The sequence below is a fragment of the Lepisma saccharinum genome, chromosome 27 (assembly GCF_977018435.1).
Source record: "Lepisma saccharinum chromosome 27, izLepSacc3.1, whole genome shotgun sequence".
In the NCBI taxonomy this organism is placed as follows: Eukaryota; Metazoa; Arthropoda; class Insecta; order Zygentoma; family Lepismatidae; genus Lepisma; species Lepisma saccharinum.
Window position 1 is genome coordinate 42,839,157 of NC_139255.1, and position 21,768 is coordinate 42,860,924.

General features: G+C 38.5%; 1 protein-coding gene across 2 annotated transcripts in view; it reads left to right on the forward strand.

Moving 5' to 3' along the window:
• The first annotated feature begins 3,891 nt into the window (after window positions 1–3,891).
• Sox15 (Sox box 15 transcription factor) overlaps window positions 3,892–21,768 on the forward strand; it is a 353,573-nt gene continuing 335,696 nt past the window's right edge. The window contains exon 1 of one of the 2 annotated variants that reach the window (XM_083113437.1): window positions 3,892–4,416. The gene's annotated coding sequence lies outside the window, so the exon portion shown is untranslated. The remainder of the gene's footprint in view (window positions 4,417–21,768) is intronic. The other variant, XM_083113438.1, reaches the window with a different exon arrangement.

Sequence of the window (21,768 nt, forward strand, 5' to 3'; positions counted from 1 at the left end):
GGGGGAGGGGTCAATACGTTACATAAAATTTATAAATATAACACAAATACTACATTTTTCTACATCTTTTAAAATATCTCTTTAAGTGTTGACTAGTACTGATATCAACCCTTACCCACTCCATACTGTTTAAGATGATACAGATATTTATATCACACAAAAAATGCACCATATTCAATCACAGTGCCTACAGTACATTTCACCCCCGGCCGAAGCAATGACACTCCCCTTCGTTCCCAAATCTTGAGAGCTGTTGACGTTTGATGCAGATGCGAAGGAAATTTGCATGATGACATCAAAGTCACAGATTTCTGTCTACATGGAGGTCGCAACAGGGGCAGTGAAGGTACAGATAAAGAAGCTGTGAAAGAACTTTCTAAAGTCTAGAGAAGAGAATCTTCTAAATACTTTCAGCTACTTAAACTTCTGCTCACAAACAAGATGAGCGAATGTAATAGCTCCTGTTCATGTTCTGCGGATTTATCTTTTAAATTGTGAGCTGTCTACGTTTTCACTCTTCACTGGAAACAAATTACACAAAATAGTTTTACCTGATGTCAAGAGGGGCTGATGACAATGCCAGGGGGGCTGAAGGCAGTTCCAGGAGGGGCTCAGCCCCCCTGGGCCCTGCCTGGCCACGGGCCTGAAGTGAAACGGATAAATCCGTTGAGAGCATATGAATTTTCCTTAAGGAGGAAAACATGCAAATATGCAAAAATCCGCCCCCAACTTATCAGTTTTATCTAATCATCATCCAGTGTCATAGCAGAGATCAACAAACCAGAAGCAGAAGAGCGACATAAATTAATGAAAATACTTCTCTTTAAAAAAAAAACTTCAGATCGATCTATTATATCAAGACATGAAGTAGGGATGGAGCCAAGAGTTAGATATCGAAAGGAAACAGGAGAACGAGACCGGAAATAGCTGCTTGGAGTTCCTCTCCTATGCCAGTTTCTGCCATTTTTTTCTATCTTCTTCTCCCTCCGTTTCTCGATCTACTCGCCCCCCCCCCCGCCTGAGCATGAGTGTTCTTTGTCGGCGTCCCGTTATCAATTTCATCACATCATCACTCAACCTCATCGTCGCGATTAATTCAATTGTTGTTTTAAGTCCACTTTATGCATTGATAGGCTAATCGGGAAAGGACCTACAGATTAAATTGGGATCCGAACCACTGCGTAATGAGCCTCTACCGGGTATCGAACCTGGGACCCCTTGGTTACCAAGCGCCTCCCCTTGTAATCAAGGCGTCCCGGGTTCGATACCCGGTGGTGGTTCGGATCCCACTTTAAACTGTAGGTCCAGTCCTGATTAGCCTTTCTCAGCATAAAGTGAACTTGAAATACCAACTCAATCAACCCTTGATTATACAAGGCGACGACGTTACCACTACGCTATCAGTGAGGACCTTAAAGTGAGATCCGTACCACTGTGAAATGTTTGATTAGTGTTATTTAACGCCGCCTTGCTGCCACGTTTGGTTCATCGCGACGATGAGGATGAGTGATGATATGAAGAAATTGATGAAGGCACACTCACATGTCCAGGACGGAATTCGAACGCGAGACGCCTGAAGTCGTAGCGCGCTGTGCTAACCACTCCGCCACGGAGGTCAGCCACTGGGCAATCTAGCTCTATTGGGTATTAAACCCGGTACCCCTTGATTACAAGGTGACGACGTTACCACTGGACGTTGCGATTAGCAAATCGACGCTGAATAACAAGTATCAAATCAAATCTACCTCTTTCTCTCTCTCCTGTTTTCGATCATCTCTCTCTCTCTCTCCCTCTCTTTCTTTCTTCATGTACTTTCTACTTTTCTCTTCCACTGTTTCTTATCTTTATTCTCCTTTTATTGCTTTCTCTGCCTTTTGCTTTATTCCTTTGTGTGTGTGTGTTTGTGATCTTGTTCTGTTATAAATCTGTAAAACCGGATGTCCCAGAAGTCTTTCCCTGATTGCAAACTTTATTCATATCCACTATATGCGATGTAGAGATGTGAAAGTGGTGCCAAAATGTTGGAAAACTAACCAAGTTTATTTGTTGCAGGTTTCAGTAATGTGGCTGTAGTGTAGCAGTGTCAGCGCCAAGGAATCCGGAATGAATGCTCTTGACATCGGGTGGCATCTTTCCATACAATGCTTCTTGGACTTGACAGTATTTGGAAATGAAGATATATCCCATTTTTTAAATACCAACTTATTGATGGCAGATATTCTAGACGAAAGAATTCTGTACATTTGAAAGTTCCTCTGCACTGTTATTGGTGACCGGGTCTCGTGATACCAGAGGACATGCTGGGCTTTTTCCTGATTTGTGAACATTTCCGGTTTTCTGGGCACTGACACTGCTACACTACAGACACGTTACTCAAACCTGCAACAAAAAAACTTGGTTAGTTTTCCAACATTTTGGCACCACTTTCACATCTCTACCTTGCATATAGCGGATATGAATAAAGTTTGTAATCAGGGAAAGTCTTCTGGGACACCCGGTATATGCTTCTGGAGCATGGAAGGTAGTGCTTCCACTGGAGTTGTGGTAGCCTTGTAATCAAGGGGTCCAAAGTTCGATCCACGATGGAAGCACAGTGGACCCAAACCCACTTCATAGTGTACACCCAGTACCAATTAGCACAGCCATATTTTTTAGGGAAATAATGGAAGGGGTTCAAGTTTCAATAATCCTAGGGCAGTAAAATTTAAATACCTGTAATATTAATAAAACGATTGATCATAGTTGTTATTAACTAATAGCAAGCTGGTTAATAATTATATTATTTAATATTTCTAAATATCTCACTGTACACTAATTATATTAACGATTACAATATTATCATGACTCTGGGGCTCACCCAGCCTCAAATCAGTGGGTACCTGGGGGTAAAACCAGCCGGAGCGTGGTGCTGTTCACATCACCTCCAAAATGGCAGAGATCGAGAATGTGTCTTACCCCCACATCCCCTTATTGGTTCCTTCATGGCACGGTGCTATATGCATGGGGAACTTTACCTTTACCTGATTTCAATATTATTTTTTTCATTATGTACATTTAGATATATTTTTAAAAAATTTTCAAATTACATATCAAAAAATTGTTGTGCGTTTGTATTATTTAAAAAAATATATAAATCTACAAGTTATTTCCATTTGACATTTTACTTTTAATATAATGAATGCTGGTACAGTGATTCTGAAGATGTGAATGAAATTATTGTACATGAGGAATATAAAACCATGCATGCATTTGTCTGTGGACAACCTGGAAACTATAAGTTATATTTTCAAAATGGTTTCAAGTGATTTGATCAAATTTGATGCGATTATTCAATTAATCCAAAATATTTCTAGTAGGGGTACGGATCCGATTAGCCTATCCGTGCATATAGTGGACAAAGTCGGTGCAAACACCCTGTACTGTACCTTCAGAGAATCGAACCTTGGACACAAACGTTTTAGAGAATAACAGTTGTTCAAGATAAGGTAATAGATATGACTCTTCAAAGGGATCATTATTACTTGTGGTTTTTTTTTCACTTTTTTTTTTCTTGCTTGCTCCTGCATGTAGCATGACACTCTCTCCTCGAAGCAATACTCCACTTTCGTCCTCTGCACAGCGTAACGTAAGCCCCATATCATCATGTGTCCGTAGCGGTGGAAAACAAGACTGTCATTTGCAGGTGAGAGTGCATTTCTTCAGTGCTGCCCCAGTCGTGTTACGTGGACGACCCGAAAGCTAGTTTTTCTCCTGCTTTACCCCACCATTCTTGTGTCGTGTGCTTTGCATTCTGCCTCACAGGGGGCGCGCACGATAACTTTTTTTGTACTTCTCTTACCTCTCTCGTAACCGTCTTCTCACGTGATTGGCTCGGAGTACGGTCGTCTGCAGCCCGATCTCAGCGCCGCCAAGCGAGTGATCAGTGCGACGCAGACCGCGGTCGTAAGAAGCTGCCTGAGACGTTTACGGCGCACCTGAGTTTGGAAGCGCGGGTGTAAGAGATAAGGTCCAACGTAGTTGCCATGCTCTTCGCCAGTTTATTTTTGTGATCGTCGTCAACGAGTGTTGTGCTTTATGTGTAGTTCGTTCATGTCCATCGCTGCCTTCACAATTTTGAACATGACTGCGAACACTATTCGTGCATTCCTTGCAAAAGCTGTTCTCGTCTGTGATCTAACAGTGGATTTGTTATCGTATTAGAAGAGGATATCGTCTAAAAATTAACGTTTTTTTTGGAAATCCGTACAGTGTTGAGATCTCACAGTTTAGAAAGATGGTGACGATTGTTTTTGTTGTGGACCTGTGAATATATTAGTGTTGTTTTTTTTATTATTTAACATTTGTGGAACAGAAGCAGTACTTACTCCCAGATTAGAAGTTTCTACCTCGTCGCCTGCTGGTAACAGTATTTCAAAAGTAAGTAAATTAAGATGGCTGTAAATCTATTTTAATTGTAGCTTTCTTATCGCGTATTAGTTTATCTCAGGCAACCGTTTAACTCTCCTAATTGAATGGTTGGCTATCGCGTTTTGTTCGACGCTAGTTTTTTTAATCCCTGTGAACCTTTTAAATGTTTATATTTTGCAACCACACATTTCCAGTAAATATGTTCCTTACATTCTGACATGTTTAGAACTTAACAACTCACGTGAGCCCTGTCACCTGCTGGTATTTTCGTGTGCAAGTCCAAAAACATTAATTTTGTTGTCAGCGTATGCAATAGCTACCGGTTCCGAAATCTTTGTGCGTGTAGACAAAAATAATACCCTATAGACCATGAAGTAATTTATAACTTTTTGTGTCTGCAAAATATACGCAGATATGTATATCTATTGTGCAGAATCTCTACAAATAAAGAGATGAACATTGGCAAAGCATGTGCTGACATCTATATGTTTGTTATAGTCTGACCGTCACAATTATCCTACAGACAGGAAAATATAGAAAGCTAATAAGATTTGTCGAAAGCCAACAATTTGAATACATTTGTACTTAGTATGTGGATTCATAGCCAGATGTCACTCACACACGCACAATTCTTATGCACTGCGTATCTAAATTGAGTACATGTTTTCCTGCTGATATTGTGCACACATAACGTGGCAAATGCTGCAAGCTGTTACGACGAGTAAAGTAACTCGTATTGTAAGTTTTGCGGCTGCATTACTGGTCTTTGCTACAAGGTTCCCATGACTGAATCATATTTTCACTATGACGTTAAGGGATCCACGGCCGTTATTGCAAAAAAGACAATGATTAATGGAGTTAAGCTGTAATTTACTTCAAAGAAGCACCTTCGCCTTCTCCCCCCATGTTGACCGGCGAAGGGAAAGGTAGCGCGCCGTTTTTCGCAGGAGCAACAGGTGCCATGGAAAACCTACCGCTTCCCGTCAGTCCATCTCCGGAACTCGATAAAAATCAGCAGGTGGGTTTCATGTTGTCCCCCTCTTTCCATAGGTTCCTTTGCTTGTAGCTGGGGAGAAGCGTCCGCACAGTTTCGTGCAACAATTTAACCACTACGAGGTGCACATTTCGCGTTTTTTTTCTTTACCATTTCTGGTGAGGCAGACAAAGCCTTAATTTTGTCACCGAGGTTTTTCATTCACAATTGCTTAGGAATGATGTGCCAATGGCTGACTAAATCCACGTCTCAGTACGATGTCTTCGCTTATATTGGTTTATAGTGTACATAAGTTTATGCAGACAATCATACGTTTATGCAGACAATGTACACTACAGCAGAAATTAGAACCTGTTTCGAAGGAAAAGTACTATTTTTGAATCATGTTACGCTGTTAAGTTTATTTAAAGAGCACTTGTGCTCAGATAGGATGATCGGGAATAGACGTAGGATTTATTGGGATCCGAACAACTGTGCCTTCACCTGGAATGAAACCCGAAAATACTTGATTACAAGGTGACTTCTTTACCACGGTACCATCGAAAACTGAAAACATTCATATTTACAACTAAAATTTTATATATCCTCCTCCAGCTCTTGGAACAATGAGAAATTAGACAAAAACACGTGATGATCATGAGGAAATATAATCACAGTCACGAGTATATTTCGTACATGTAAATTGTGTTTGATACTTCGGAGAAAATTCCCACACTTCTTCAAAAAACTGAATCGAAGAATAGTACCGTTTCACTTCTACATTGCTAATCCTTGGCTGGTTGCCATGTTGTTTACGCACATTACACTGTTTACATGTATATGTAGACGATCGCTCTTTACGCGTAGACGCACATTTTGGCTTAGCATGGTGCTTTAATATGCTAAATCATTTATCATAGCCGTAAGTGATAAGAACTAGCATTTTTTTTAAAAAAAAAAGATAATTCTTGGTATTTTAAATGTCATTACACGTAAAAGACAACTCTTCATTATTGAACATAAATGTGAGTATAGAACTGAACACTTTTGTAATGCTTATTATAATGGCTTTGTGTTGCTGAAAGTGTCAGGATTTTCGCTTTGTTTTGCCAGTTTCATTCTTGAGTTGCTGTTAGTCTAGAACGCACAAACACAAAATTTAACTGAAATTCGCACTTAGCCACTTTACCGCCATTGGTTGCGAGCCCAAAAAGAAGGGGCGTAATTGTTATCCCCTCCCCCAAATCAGATCCTGAAAAAGGTGAGAAGATGTGATAGTAAAACAAATCATAGAACTCTCCCCTAATTGAAATCATTAAAATTAAAATTAGATCATTTGGTTAAATACAACTCGTGTGAAAAATCAGTCACCCCAGAGGGAAGCCTCTGTGGTTCACTGCGAAGCTGAAGGTCTTCGGTTCAAATCGTGACAACATCAACGTGTCCCACCGTCTACCCTAAATTTCGTGTTATTAATTATCCTCATCGTTGGAATTAACACAGAGTGTAGAAAGAGTGACGTAAATGAATCAGAATGGAAACAGGCTGAAACTGTTTGTCATCAAAGGATATATCGCAAACACAAATTTCAAACAAAATATACCAGTGTTGTTACGTTTGTAAGTTTCGAATAATGATGACGCAAACGTTGAAGTAACCAATCACTTTACACCAGCAATAATGTATGTCGAGGCTCTCTCAATTCATAAAACTTGGAAAGACAATTTGTCAGGAACGAAATTAGTCGTATGTCACTTATCTTATAGAGATACAACTTGAACGCTACCTTATCTACAAGTTATTAGTGCTTTTTAGCCACATCCAACGTTGTCTTTTGAACTATTAGAGTACAGGTGTATAGTTAACCATACGTAATATAATTCCTCATTGTTGGAGAGATACTTCCCCCCTGTCTCCAAGCAGGGTTCCAACCGATATGTAAGTCCTGGAAAAGTCAAGGCATAGCGAGTTCACTTTATGTATAGATGGGCTAATCGGGAGTCCTTGATTACAAGGCAAAGGAATTACCACTACATGATGGGACCTCATGAGTATAGTGTTTGACAATGTTTGCAAATAGCGAAATACTTGTAACGGCTACTTTCTCCGAGTAAAAGTAAGTGCAACAGCATTGTATGAAGTGTGTTGCAAAATAACACCAAACATGGTGGTACAAGTACTCAAACGTCGTGTAACAGAACGCCCCTTGTGGTGTAAATACGGAATTGGCGTTGATTTGGTGTCATGTTACGCCATTGGGTTGTCAAACAACACGTGTAGACATCATTAACATTCGATTAATTGTGTTGTTACACCAGTCTTTGAGATAATAAATAATAAATATGACCTTTCGTTCAGAATGAAAAGGTTCTTCTTCCTTGGATAATAATTATTATCTATTCATTACAATTAGCTTCCTCAACGATTGATATCGATCCTACGGTAAACGAAACAAAAGCAGTACGGTTTTTACCGTAAAAATTAGTATTTTGTTTAAATTATTGATGATTCGGCATGATGCTATATTTTACTGTAATGTAATGTACTGGGTTTTATCTGCAACTGTGCGGTCACTTAAGTACATTTTATACCAGTCACTTTACTGGATACCATCAACTAGCGTGACAATATTTTATGCTTATTTCCGGATTTTTTTACTTTTCATGATTTTCGGAACGGAAGTTATCAGTGTTTCATTTAATTTTCACGTTTTGCAAGCATGTTATTGCATATTTTTTAAATTTAGGTTTCGGAAATTCCTTGAATTCCTGGAATTCTGCGTGAATTATTGGCTCCAGAAATACTGCGTGAATTTTTCTCGGTTGACGTGAAAAATTGCAACTTTTAATTATCCAAACCAGATTGAATTTATACATATTCATAAATGCCCTGAGGCTAGTTTTTCACAGTTTAGTTTTTATTTTTATTGAGGAAGAAACAGAATCATCTCAACCCGTTTACTTTTGTAGTGTCCTTTGCAGAACAATATCTTACAGTTGGAAGATAAGATATCTTGAAGATGATTAGGTAAACTTTCGTATGAAATTTCATGTACAGTTAACAATTTTTCGTAGATTAGAATATAAACCGTAACATTTGTGACTTGTGTTTGTAGATGTATTTCGAGTCTCTGTATATGTGAAATGGCATGTGTAAACTCCGAACCTTAAATTAAATATATTTTAATGATATATACCGTTTAATTGAATCTAATTAGAATTTTTGGATACATTTGAGTTACACACATACTTTATATTATTAATATATTTATGTGTCTGGGTGGGTGGTGAGAGACTGTAATACGTAAGTTGAAATAGAGAAAACATGTTCTTGCAGCCTTGAATTTTTGGAAACTTCGCCTTGAACACTTGAATTTTATCACGGTCCTAGCTTAGCCACCCTGTATAACCTAAAGAGGAAGTAAGTTACATAAAATAAGAAAAAATGCAAACTATTTATATGAGCCAATAGCTAGTAAATAGAGCAACAGGTATTATATTTATCTGTTTAAAGAATAAGCTTTATCATGCAGCATGTACGAAATATAATTCTGAAGTTGATTCCCGAAGGATCCGAATGGATGATATTCTACTTGACGACGCAGTGCACTATGGGAAGACAGCATGAAATCAATCAAACAGATTCGTATGTGTTCAGGAAAGCGTATGAAAAGTCTTATTACAGCGAGAAATTTGCGATATTTTATACGTACACATTCCTCATATGATCATGAGAATGGTACCTTGAATCACTTCGGCAAAAAAGCGCACAATGCTTACCCGGCATGTTTTCAACGAAAGATCTGATCTGTTTGCCCGAAATATCGCGGCGGGGCGTGTTTTCGCCTCTACAGTTTCAGCTAGGGACCTTCTGGTCCTGTATTAAAGGTGTTAAGTTCGTAAATACGCCCGAGAGGGGTTCCTGATGGCAAGATGTATAAGGACTTGACTTGGAGAGAGAAAATTGGGAAGAAGAAAATGACAGGTCGACGTCTTGGGTCTTTTACGAAGATAATTGCGAGGATGTCATTGGGATTTTCCAAGATGAAGGCTCGTACTCAAGGTGCTACCGGGAGAATTAGGAGGATAATTCGGAGAATATCCCGTCAGACAGATCGGGAAGCGTTTGCGCAAAGACGCGGCAAGTTCAGATTTCTGTATGGAATATTCTAGACATACAAATAATATTCCCTTCAAAGATGGGCGGACTTCAATATCCAGACATACAAATAATTTTACTTTTTTCAAAGCCTGACATGGAATATTCTAGATGTTGTGGCAATGTTTCTTTCAAAGATGGACGCACTGGAATATTGTAGACAGGTATCTAATGTTCCTTTGACAGACAAGCGCACTGGAATATTGTAGACATGTATCTAATCTTTGAAAGATGCACACATAAAACTAAATGCATCATATAGATTGATGCACTAAATTGTGTTTTATGGCTTATTCAAAGAATCAGATTCACATTTGATGCATTTGGGTGCATTTTTGTATGTCGTGAAAGAAACACCGAAGTGCATCATTTGATTCAAGTGAGGATTTATTTCAGTCGAGATGCACTTTAATGCATCAGTTGATGTTCCTTGATGCACTTTCCTGCATCTTTTCGGATGATGCACGGAGTTTATGTAGCTCAGACGAAACTTTTTAAGTGCATCATCAAAGAAGATGCATTCTGGTGCATCATAGCTCATTAAGGTGCATCAAAACGGACCAACTGATGCATTAAAGTGCATCTTGACTGAAAGAAATCCTCACTTGAATCAAAAGATGCACTTGGGTGTTTCTTTCACGACATACAAAAATGCACCCAAATGCATCAAATGTGAATCTGATTCTTTGAAGAAGCCATAAAACACACTTTAATGCATCAATCGATGCATTCTGGTGCATCAATCAATATGATGCATTTAGTTCTCTTGATTGTGGACGACACGCTGGAATATTATAGACATGTATCTAATGATTTTTGAAAGACGTGCGCATTGGAATATTCTAGGAACGAAGCTAACGCTGCATTGATAGACGGATTGATTGGAATAGTCTAGGCATGTATCTATTGGTCATTCAGAGAAATACACAAACCCATAATAGTCTACTGAGTAGCGAATATTCGTTCAGAGACTGGAATATTCTAAGCATGCAAGAAATGTTCATTTCTAGGAAGGTACGATATAATGTTCTAGGTATGCAGTTAATGTTTACCTGGAGAAATGTGGATACACCTGAATATTCTCGGTATGCAGCTAATGCTCACTTAGAGATAGAACACATTGGAAAATTCTTGCTACACTTATGATTAATGTAATATCTGGTACTGGTATTTCTTTTAATGGACTTGACAATATCATTTGTGCACTGTGCATTTTATGTTTTGAGTTACGTCCGACGTATTACATACACGAACGAACGAAGATTCTTGGAATTTGTGTGCAACTCAGGATTCGAAACGAAATTTCGATATTTAGATACCATTATCAATAATAAGCAAATTTATTATGAAGAATGTGTAATATCTAGATTGTTATAGTGTTTTGAGGGAGCAACTTAAGGATTTCAAGGACGTATTCACAGAAGGGTACAAGGGATCCTAAGCCCCTCTCCTAAAGAGTTGAAAAATATATAATTATTAACTACTTGTTGTAAATATGAAGCTTAATTACTTATTTCCGACGAACTCGCAGGAAAGTATTATTGGAATTGGGATAAATCAGTTTTGATTTATTGATTGATTGATTGAATTGGTGTTTTAAGTCCACTTTATGCACAGTATGGCTAATTGGGACTGGGCCTACCGTTTAAAGTGGGATCCGAACCACTATGTGCCTCCACCGGGTATCGAACCCGGGACGCCTTGATTACAAGACGACAACGCTACCACTGCGCCATTGGGGAGGCCTGATAAATCAGTTTTGTATTATTCCATAAATATTCTATTGTTCTGTAAGTTTTAACAATCTTAACTAGGAATAACATGAATCCGTTGTATATTAATTGTCTATTCCTTCACCATCTTTTAACCTATTCATGTAATATTATTATTATTATTATTAACAATTAGTACTAATAATATACCTCTTTCTCTTAAAACAAATTATTATTGTTATTATGATTAATATGTTTATTAACGTATTAGCATTCGACAAACCTTTCCCACGTACAAACCTTTTTGTACGTATTTCACATCAAGTTGAGAACAACTTTTTACGCGTAAATACCCAATCTTGTATGTAACCCTCATGTGTGTGTTCGTAAATTGCAAGCAAGTCTCATCTCGAAACAATAAACTAGCACGGAAAATAGTTAATTTTAGTCATGTAATAACGATACATGCCATGCGAAAATATACAAAACATTACTGAAAATCCAAGCATTTCTATTAAACGTTTTGAAATGAAACATCAGTGACACTGGCACTTGCGTAATTTTAACCATGCGAAATGGTTTTGTAACAGTTCATTTCCTACATACCTTAGCAACGGCCCTGGTTTTACAGTTACAATAAACGATCTCTTTTTAAAAATCTCGATCAAGCTGGCACGTTTTCTTAAATAAAAACGTTAATGTTTCATAGTGTGTCCCGGGATTTATCGTTTATATGTTCATTATGCATTTTTCTAGCTTGTTCGTTGTCTGTGATTGGCCTCACTATCAAATACCCTAACAAAACACCATGCCTGTTTTTTCAGTTCTATTATTTGATAACCCTCTGCTATCTTTGAAAATCCTGAACAGTTTAGAAAATATCATTCAACAAATATATATTGTTAACTAAACGTGTTTATTGATGATTTATTTAGAAACGTTGACAAAAGTTTAAATATATGTAAAGCTCTTACCAAAAGTTACCTAGTGTGGATTGATTTTGAAGTTCACCTTTGCTGTGTGAATATTTTATATACACAAAGAATTGTGTACAAACTGAGAAGAGTATTTATAAAATACTGCATATGGTGCAATCTCGCTGTTAACTGAAAATATTCTGTGGTTGCGATAACCGGTGTGTATACACGTTTTCTTTTATTTATTCACGGTATTACGCGGTTATATAAGGGTATGAAAAGCTATGGTACGGACAGAATTATGAAACGTAAAAAAAGTTTCTTTTTTGCTGATAATTTTGCTCATATTTTCCTCACGTAACTGAACTATAAAAATAATGGAATTTATGTTGTTTTTTACAAGTTTTAATTTTGGAAAAAATGCTTAATATGTAGCAAACCAGAAAGTACTGCGAAAGTTAGCCATGCTCTCAAAAATTCGCATTGCCAGTGTCGAGTAATAAATTTTACAACTAGGCGTGCGACCAGATATCAAAGTTATGTAACATTTGAAAAGGCGAGCTGCTTCTTTCAGGATATTCAACGTTTCTTTTTCCTTGGTTTAAATGTTGTTTATTTTAAAGATGCTATCCAAGACTGCAGTTTCAAAAATCGAAAGGAGGATATCAGTCTCTTCGTTGGAGTCTGAATGCTAAATGTCTCATGTGCGAACGACAAGACAGGTCTGTTATGCGAGCTGTATCACTACCGTACGTGGGATTATTTTTCCGGAGGGAAAGGGGGCTGCAAGTCTAAAGGCGAATATTATATAGCTGCATTCAATAACATATTTGGTACTTACTATTTTTAAACTTCGTTTTAGAAGTTGTTTCAAGACCAAAATTGTAATCGGCGGTCGTTTTAGGGGGATTAAATTTACCGTTTTGGTTTTTGCCGAGTTCTTACTGCCTTTATTTGAATTTTTTCTGTAAATTTCGGGAGGGGCTGTAGCCCCATAAGCTCCCTCCCCTGTGTACGCCAGTGAGCTATATACCGTACTTGCAGGTGGGCTTGCTTCGGTGGTAATGGCTACGATTCTGTCTGTTTTCTCTTTTTTCTCCTCTGATCGTCTCTATGTTCCATTCTTCTACTTTTCTGTTTCTTTCTATCTTTGTCTTTCTCTCTCTCTCTTTATACACATCACTCTCTCTCTCTTTTTCCATCTTGTTTCTGTATTTCTTTCCCTTTTCCTTCTCTGTTGTTTTATTCTCCTTCGCTCTCTTCTTGCTTCTCCATCTTTTCTTTGCCTTCTCTGTTGTTTTATTCTCTTTCGCTCTCTTCTTGCTCCTCCGTCTATTCTTTTTCTCTCCCTGCTTTTACTTTTCTATTCCTTTCTTCCTTCTTATGTGTATCTTTTCTGTTTTTGACCTCCTTGTTTCCCATTCTTCGTTTCTATTTGCGTTCTCTAGCGCCGCGTTTCCTCCACTTTTGGTTAATCGCGACGATGTGGATGATAGAAGGAATTGATGAGGAGGCACTAACCCAGAACACACATTCTCTGTGCTGTGGGAATTTGCGTCCCTTTATTCCACCGCTTTCCTATCTTCCTATCTCCTATTTTTCATCCTATCGCTTTCATTTTTTTCCTACCTATTTCGTTCCTTATTGAACCCACCGTCGCCTATGTATCTATGCCCCTGCACATGAATTGATTGATTGAGTTGGTGTTTTAAGTCCACTTTATGCACGGTAAGGCTAATCGGGACTGGACCTAAAGTTTAAAGTGGGATCCGAACCACTATGTGTCTCCACCGGGACTCGAACCCGGGACCCCTTGATTACAAGGCGACGGCGTTACCACGGCGCCATCGGGAACGCCCCTGCACATGAACATTGCATCCATTTTATCAGTTCATCTTTAACGTGGCGATTAATCTACAGAGGTAGAAAAGCGGCGTGAAATACAATTGCTTAGGCCAATAAATTTGGTACAGAACTGTGTTTCATCGTTTTTTACCTTTCAAGCTTAATCGCGGCGCAGAGAATGAATAAATGAAATGCACAGACAGAAAACCAAATGCATCATATCGATTGATGCACCAGAATGCATCAGTACACTAAAGTGTGTTTTATGGCTTCTTCAAAGAATCAGATTCACATTTGATGCATTTGGGTGCATGTTTGTATGTCGTGAAATAAACACCAAAGTTCATCATTTGATTCAAGTCATGATTACTTTCAGTCGAGATGCACTTCAATGCATCAGTTGATGTTCTTGATGCACCTTCCTGCATCATTTTGGATGATGCACTCAAACGTTTGGCCTGAGCTACAGAGTTCATGTAGCTCAGACGAAACGTTTAAGTGCATCATCAAAGAAGATGCATTCTGGTGCATCAAAACGCATCAACTGATGCTTTCACGGCATACAAAAATGCACCCAAATGCTTCAAATGCGAATCTGATTCTTTGAAGAAACCATAAAACACACTTTTGTGCATCAATCGATGCATTCTGGTGCATCAGTCGATATGATGCATTGTATGTATGCTTGGACAACGGTTAAGATTTTCTTCCAGGACTCTAGCCCCCCCACCCCCTTCTTTATCGTGCGTTTTTCTCTCTTTTGAATATGTATCGAAATAGTTTTAAAGATACACTTGTAGCTTTTACGACACGCAACGTGCGTAAGTGAATTGTTATTTTGATTAAGTCTATATTGAGACTGTACGAGTTCAATAGCCAAGTAAAATAAATTAATCAATCAATTGCGTCCTTTGTTTTGTGGTCCAATGAGGAGCAGACATTTGTGTTTTCACGGTTTCCGCTGATTTCAACATTCTTGAAAATCAACCATTGACGTGAAAAAAGTTAGGACAAGTCCGAGAATGTCATATATTTTTTAAAGAAAAAATCCTGACAAGACTTGGAAAGCGACTATAGTTTTGTATAGTCAAATTCATGGAAAAACAGGGATTATTTTGATTATTGTAGTTGCCAAGAATATAAATTCTCAATAAATTCGTACACTCTAAATTTATGTCAGCAGTACTTTTTAGTTAAAATAAATATTTGAAAACTTAACATCTCTTGCAACTGGAGCTTTTGTTTTTAAATTTACAATCACATAGTGTACTGTAAGCAAGTGGTTTGGGACGTTGCAGAATGATCTTGACATTTCATTTCAAAATATCTGAGAAACTTCCAACATCCATGGCATTTGGTGAGGGGGGGGATAAAGGAATGGGAATCTTACACAGAGAAGATGTTGTTTAGAATAATCAAGAAGTGTATCTGGTAACCAAACATTTGTTTAAACATGCGAGAAACAAATGATTATTCACCAGAACCAATTTTTTTTTTAGTAAAAGTGCATTTTTATTTAGAGTTACCATGTAATTTTGTTAAAATTACTGAATTATTTTAGTAATCATGCTCATTTTGTTCAGGGTTAACAAATAGTTTGGTCAAAATTACTGAATTTGTTTAGTAATCTTGCAAATTTTGTTTAGTCACGAAATAATTTGGTCCAAATTACACAACTCTTTTAGTAATTGTGGATATTTGTTTAGAGTTACCAAATATCTTTGTCAAAATTACTAAGTTATTTTAGTAATCGTGGACTTCGTTTAGAGTCAACAAAGAATTTGGTCAAAATTACTAAATTATTTTAGTAATCGTGCACATTTTGTTTAGAATTAACAAACAATTTGGTCAAAATTACTAAATTCTTTTAGTAATTGTACACATTTTGTTTAGAGTTAACAAACAATTTGGTCAAAATTACTAAATTCTTTTAGTAATTGTACACATTTTGTTTAGAGTTAACAAACAATTTGGTCAAAATTACTAAATTATTTTAGAAATCGTACACATTTTGTTTAGAGTTAACAAACAATTTGGTCAAAATTACTAAATTCTTTTAGTGATCGTGCATGTTTGTTAAGAGTTTACCAATTAATTAGTCAAATTTATCAAATTTAGTGTAGGCTACATTTTCTTCCTTATAGTTACTAAACAGCTTAATTCAAACAAATCATTTCTGTAGTTGAGCATACCCTAGTTTTTGTACTCTACAGAACCAATTTTTGGCGAACAAGTTTCGAGTGTTGGCACTGAAAGAGTCCAGATTCGAACCTCGCTTCTCTATATTTTCAAAGCTTTGTTGATTGTATTTGTATCAACTGTGAAACGTACGATAAAGATTCAACATTTGGCTACGTCTTGAGTAAACTTTGGCGCCTAAAAAGATGAAACTTGCCGTTGTACGTACTCTCTCCTCGAGAGGTCTGTCTCTCTAACCATTGGTGCGGACACGGATTTGAGAGATCCAGACCGACGTAATATAAAGTCTGCGTAGACCAAACCACGGCTAGGTTCGCGACTTGGTATAGAACGACACTTAAATTGTAGAAAGTTCTTCTCCGTTGAAAACAGGTCTTGTTTGCGCAAACGTTACGTGAAACATCTGCGAGTGTCTAGTAGAATTTATTAGTTCCTTCGTAGGTTAGTTGTTTTTCTTTTAGCTTAAGCAAAATGAATGTTACTGTCTTGATATTAAACGGTCTGTCTCGGAGGGCCGGTTCTCCGCCATACTGCTTTCCTCGCCAATCCTAGCCGCGGTGCCGCTGTGAAGCCATACAATTGGATCTGCTAAAAACGTGTTTCAGTTTTCTAATGTTGTCCAGTGTTTATGGGTGTTTTTTCAACCTTTTCGGGGCTGTGCCCCTTCGAAAGTTATCCATGAGCGATATACCTATTTGAAAATCACATGTCAGCGCTATATCGTGAGGAATGTAACACTGGAAATTACATGTGAGCTATGCACAACTTTCAGACTTACCTGTGAGTGATATAGTAGATCTTTGAAAATTACCTGTGAGCGTATCTCTTGATTAATTAGTTGGTTTGGCTTAGCTTTTCTTATAATTTTGGCTAATCGTGAAGATTAGCTAATCGTCAAGTTTCCCTTGCATGTAGCGCCGTGCCGTGAAGGCACATTTAGGGTAATGTGGAGGGTAGGGCCCCACACATTCTCGATCACACGATTCAACACGCTCCGGCCGCCTTTACACCCCAGGGTTTCCCCCAGGTACCCATTGGTTTGAGGCTGCGTGAGCCCCAGAGCCGCTATATGCGGCCCCCGGGAATCGAGCTCGGGTCTCCCGCATGGAGGTCAGACGCCCTAACGACTATACCACAGCGGCCAAGAAGATGAGGATGAACGATGAAGAGACACACACATGAACAGCACACATCACAAATCCCACAGAAGTATATACTGGCTGAGAGTTGTCGCCAGCCTGAAGGTTGTGCCTCTTTGAAAACTGTATGTGAACGTCGTACCCTTTCAAAAGTTACCTATCAGCGATTTAACCTTTTGAAAACTACCTGCGAACTCTTTACAATTTAAATTGAATCAAGTCGAGACCGATACGAGAACTAGGAGATACAAGAACGTGCCAGGTGGCGCAAAAGTCAGTTTACCCATACACAAATTCAAGTTTATGCACAAAATTCAAGTATACATACAAAATACAAGTAGATACACAAAATTCCAGTTTCAGCGGTTTTGTTCAAAGTGTCCTCCATTGTTTGCAATGCATTGTGTGCAACAATGAACAGCATTGCAAATACATGCAGTAAACTTGTATGATTGTTGATAATTTAGTATTTCAGTGCAACCAAATCTGCCTGTGATGATGACCATATCCTTAACAATTCCCCACAAAGCAAAATCGCATGGAGTCAAATCACAAGAACGCGCAGGCCAATCAATGGTAGAGTCGGACTATTTTCATAACTCCAGCTGACAGCGCGAATCCAGTTAGTGAGGCTACCAACAGTCTAAAGCGTGAGCAAAATGGATAGCGATAGGTGCTGGGTTGAGATGACGTCATCGGCTCGCTTGTAGATTGGTTGCTTCAGAAGTTAAGACTCGCTCCCAAGCTGCAAATGTAGAACCACGGCGTCCACTCTTCAAATGTGTCTCTAACAACAAACAACCACACTACAACAAGCCAGAGAGACAACTGTCGACAAGAGAATAACGAGTGCACTGTTGCCAGTGTCACACGACAATGTCACCAACCGTATACCTAAAAAATATTACTTAGCACAAGAAGCACATACCATATCGTAATACTATTATCAATGTGCTTTTTGGGTAAACTGACTTTTGCGCCACCCTGTATTTACAACAAAGAGAAAAATAAATAGACCTTCATACTTTTGTCTTGCTTCTATTATTTTTTGTAAGTCACCTTATGAACTGTTTATTAATAATAAATGTTTATTGTTCTTAGGGTTTATTTTTATATGTTAGGTTAGAGCGAATTTCAGATTACAAGATAGATTTTTCATTTTGAATATCTTGATGATTTTGTAAAGGTAAAGGGACACCCCTGTGCGTGTGACTACATACCATAAAGGCATATGAGGTGATGAGCTCCACATATTCTTGATCTCGGCCATAGTGATCAGCATCGCGTCCAGTCGTCTTTACCTCCCAGGGTTGCGCCCAGGAAGCCATTTATACGAGGCTGGGTGGACCTCAGAGCCGCGCAGAAACAGGGAAATGGCTGGAAAAATTCCTGGTCATGGTTTTGTGGGTCATATAATTCCTGGCCTGAATTATAAGAATTTTTAATGTTCAGTCCATCCTTCTGGATTTATTTCTTTGCAATGTGGAAGCCTTAAAAGACAGGAAGTGCCACCGAATGAACCTGAAGCCAAGAGGTTCGGGTGACTCTTCGCTCATCAATTAAGAGAGCGTTATCTCGTCCCGTTGTTATCACCAGATTGATAATTTGCTTCTAGACTCGTATGATATCTCATTACTGCGCTTGGAAATGGCATGATAGGGGGAGGCGAAGATGAAACGTTCTCAAGACAAGAATGTCTGTGCCACCACGACACGGGTTTATCGCCTCCTCGGAAAATCGGAATTTCTGTTCATTCCTTGCGGCAGCTTAATGCATGCCATCATCGACTTTTATTATTATTATTATTATTATTATTCATTCATTCATTCATTTAGCTGGAGGGCTTCAGAAATACGTCACTCTAAGAACTAACCATTTGGTTGCATCTTCGTCGTTGGGCACCGCTAATGTGTCCCCCAAAAATAAAAAATATACGAGGTACGATTAAAGAATTGAAAATAATTCCCGTGTTAAAAAAGTAAGGAATTTCGTTTTATTTGAGATGCATTGCTCTCCCCCCCCCCCCCCCCCGTGCAAAATACTGTGATATTCTTTACTTCAGTAATCGCGTAGTTAAGAAAAAAGATGTTTCTCACTTTATAAATCGCGCAGAGCTTGCTCAACAAATCGGGTCGCATTTATCCATCTCTTAAACATAGTTTCGATTACTAATGCAATCTTCTTCATCAACTCACAAGGCTTATTTGTTTATTTACGTTATACTTAATTAGAAATTTGCCACAAGAAAACAAAGCGTTGTCTATTCTCTACCAATACTGATTGTCAATTGTTTACTTTTATTATTTACATAACATAATCATCACAATGATAGGAATACATGTCCTAAAATTATAGCGAATACTCATAGACTATAATGTTAAAATTTCACATAATAGTTTCTGTTAAGAAGGTACATGAAATTACAACAATTAGGCTAACATCGTGCAGGCAATTGGCCTTAAGGTACTCCCGAATAAATTAGTCTGCCTATGTTTGGATTCTAATTTTTTACTCTTGGCGGGGGACTATATGCTTATAACCTATATAGACGGGCTAATATTCCTATGCGTCAAGAATTGTTACTGGGATCCTCCAGAACTCACTTGAGATGCTTGCTCTTACCCCAATTATTCCTGGTGGGAAACGTTTTGTGTGTAAGGCGAAATGGGATATCCCGTTTCGCCTTAGAGGGGGGGGGGGTGAAAACGCAACAAGGCGAAACGGACCGTAATCGGACGGACGATATCGGAAATTTAATATCGCGATATATCGTCAAGAAAATATATCACCAGACGATACGATACAATATTTTTTCCGTATCGTGATATCGACGATAGCTATATTGTCTCCACGCTATATATAACGCCAAATATCGTGACGATATATCGTTTAGTTGATATCGCCTGGACGATATTTTTTTTCAATATCGCGATATATCGTCTGGACGATATATCACCCGACACTAGCCAGGGCCAACCGGTCTCACTACCACTACTCATTCGGAGCTTCCCAATTTCCTCACCGGTCCTATACACAGGCTAAAATCTCGGGAAGCGATGTTACTCTTCCCCCAGGAGACTTGAATCAGCCGGCGTCCTGTAGCCTCGGACCGCACGGAGATTGAAGTGAAGTTAGCCCCGAATAGTTCGCTGCAATTTTTGACACTATGTGCAGGTGTATCCCGATGTCAGGCTGGTGAAAGGAAACGACGTTTAACCAAGTAGACGATATGCGGTGTTGAAGTTCAGAAGATTCAACAAATGCCTGTTTGGTGCTTTAAACGTTCATTTGATTAGCTGGCACGCACCACGTAATCATACACCACACATTGCACCGCTCTAGAACGTGGTGCAAATGGTGCACAGTACTTGACAGCGTGAGTGCAGGGGGCTAGTGAGTAGCGTACTCATTGAAGTTTCCTATACATATTTACAGCCTTTAGTTTCTTCATGCAGCCCTTTCAAGTTCTAAACAACAGTTAACAAATATGGATCAGAAACAATAGGGCCTCCACGATGACGTAACGTCACTTTAAACCAGGGGTGTTAAAGGTCCAGTAACTTTAAATAAATTCAATTCCGGTCCAGGAGAGAAAATCAGCAATGGGTTCGGGACCGTATAGAAAACTTTTTATCTGTAAAGTATTTAATTTCGGTCCAGGATCCATTTTATCAGATCAATTTAAATTCAGAGCACGAAACTTTTTCCGGTTCAGTTTAAATTACGGTCCAGGAACCTTTTTCAATTAAAGAATAAGCAACTTGGACCGAATTTAAATTGTGCGAGAGAAATAAGTTCCGGTCCTCCAACGGAACTCAATAGAACCCATTGGAATTTATGTGTCCCTGCTTTAAACTCTTGGTCTCAGGATTAAAGTGTGCTTTCAGACAAACTCTGGCATAACAAATTTGAGCGAATTTATAAATGTAACAGCTTGTTTGTTGATAATCTGTTAAAGCATAGTGGTACGAACATTCTGACACATGTACGCATAATTATATTGCATTTTCGAAGTCGTTTATACTGTATTAATTTGTCCACACAATAGCGTCTACCAGCAACCACAAGCATGTTCACTTTTTCTTTCCATAAGCGACAACCTTGATCAGGACATCCATATGCAAAATTTCCCTTTTGGATTGTGGAGTATTTAGAGCAACTTACACTGTCAAGTCGTAAAATGACAAGATAAGCAACGGATGTAAACTAAATGGATAGTTTGATATGCTTCTGTTACGCTAACCTGATTTTTTCGTCCTTATCATGAAGCTACTATTGGCTTCCTATATGAGTTCTGCCTTTATATTGCATAGTTGACGGTCATGTGGGCGAGGGCACTTGTTTTTAAATCCACTTATTCTCAGTGGATCGAACCCGGGAACCCTTGATTACCATTGCACCGGGAAATACACTTTCCT